The sequence below is a fragment of the Macrobrachium nipponense genome, chromosome 47 (genome assembly GCF_015104395.2).
Source record: "Macrobrachium nipponense isolate FS-2020 chromosome 47, ASM1510439v2, whole genome shotgun sequence".
Classification (NCBI taxonomy): domain Eukaryota; kingdom Metazoa; phylum Arthropoda; class Malacostraca; order Decapoda; family Palaemonidae; genus Macrobrachium; species Macrobrachium nipponense.
Genome location: NC_087222.1, coordinates 22,561,019 through 22,563,238, shown reverse-complemented (window position 1 = coordinate 22,563,238; position 2,220 = coordinate 22,561,019).

Sequence of the window (2,220 nt, the reverse complement as noted above, 5' to 3'; positions counted from 1 at the left end):
AAACGCGTCCTACAGTCTGAAATCATGTGACCTGGTCGTTACATTTAACAAAACCATCCCTGCACTTGATTATTATTATGTCCACCATTTACTTGTTTGCTTGGTTCTCATTTTTTTGCAAAAACTTGAATGAGCGAAGGATCTAGGTCGGTACATTTAGACATGTGTTTTTTTTATTTGTTTACACACATCTAATTCCGTACTGTCGGGCTGCAATTTTTTATCAAACACCCGTACTAACGCTTCAGGCAACAAATTACAGCGATAGACTAAGGTAGATCAAACGGATAAAATCTTTCACTTTGATTTTAGCACCCCGCAACCCACCCGATTACTTAACTATCCTGATATTCTTTATTTCCGCCGTCGGCAATTAGCGCCGCCCGCTCGACAACATTGAGCTGAGATCCAATGGTAGGCCTGGTTAAGATATTTCTCAATGCCAACACTACATCTAAAGCCTCTTCACCCCCATACAAAACTGCACGTAATCTAATTTTGAACTCGTCCCATTAAGAAGCGCTTCTTGGAAAGCAACCCCCCTTAGATACGCACTTGCGTCGCCTTTCGCAAAGACAACGAAGCTCTTGGCCTCCTGTATTGTACTGCTGGGTCTGTGATGCTTTTTGCATTTAAATGAGCGTCTACAGATGAATCCATCCTCAACATTTTGAGCAGGAACCCATTGACCCGACCTTGAAAAGGGACAATCGCTGACCTCGCGCTAACGAGAGTCACCACGTTGGGGTTGCCAGCCGGTAGTAGTTGCCATTTCGGCTTTCACTTTTTTCTTATCACTTCTATTCCTTGCAATCCTATCAAAATATCTATAAGAGTACACTCGCCACTACGTAAACGCGGATAAGCAATGTACTGTATAGTGTGTTATAATAATATGGAAAATCCCCCAAAAGGAAAAGTACAAATACAGTATATAGATAAATATTTATACGGAGAATTCCTGCAAAGAAATGGTTATGACAACTAGAAAAGAAAAAAAATTAATCTGGAGCGAGAACCTCGTAGTTGAAGATTGGTTCGTAATGAAGAAGATAATATGGCGAACACTCACCCCCAGAATACTGGACGATCGAAAAAAAAAAAAAAACTCTTGATGAACACACTTCACTGAGGAAAAGACCTGAAATAGATAAAAATGGTACTTAGCTCCATTATTTAATTGCGAAGGATTGTTGACATGGATGACGGTCTCAGTTCCTGGTCCACGTCTCGCGTCGGAAGTCGTGATGACGTCACGGCCTTCTCTCGTGCACGATGCGCGGGAAGTCCAAGATTGATGACGTCACAGCCTCCGTCCTTGCTAGTCGGGTGATGTTCCTGTGTTTTGTTTTCTTCTTTCCGTTGATGTTTCGATGCTGCCCTCGTCCGGTGTAGTTCTCGAAAATAAGTGCAACAGTTGCTCAAACGTCAGTGTTAAATGCTTGTATTCCTCTCGATGAGGACATAGTTTGCGTCATCATAAACTGTTGCGTTGTTGATTGATCCCTTTCCTCCGTTTAGTTTGATGTTGAAGGTGGAGTTAGTTCTTGTAGACCTTCGGTCGGCTGATATTGGGGTCTTGTAATTATGTTCTTCGTTTTATACGCTGCCACCACTTCTAATGTCTTATCGCTTGGCGATAGACTTTTTGTTCTTTCCTTACGACTGTCATTCGTAAGTAATTTTTTGGTTCCTCTCATCTCCTTGGATATCTTAGTAGGGAGGTTCTTCTTTGACTATAGGGGAGATGAATTCACCAGGCAAGTTTTGACAAGATAAACACTTTATTCTGTAACTCCATACTAGGAGATGGCAGCTCGTCGACGACCGATATGTTTGATTGTTGGCGTGGAACTGCCATTCTAAAGCATCGCGTCGATAGCGGAACATTAGCTATCTCAGCAATTCATATAAAAAACACATACGTAGTCTGCCCGGCTCGGAAGTTACAAGGTTTCCGGCGTAGGTTAACAGTCAACCGCTTCCCATGGAAGTTGTTGTGCAGTTATCATAAACATAAAAATGTTGAACAAAGCTGTAGTAGATCAGGCTACTGCAGACAGCGCATAGCGTATCTAGGTCTGCTTTGGTCACGTAGAAAACCCTCCTAATGCATGACCCCATGTCATTGGTTTATATTTACAGACTTGTAAATTATATAATAATGTAATTATTACATATCCACCCGAGCTTCGAGGGATTCGACATGGGCGAAGCTGG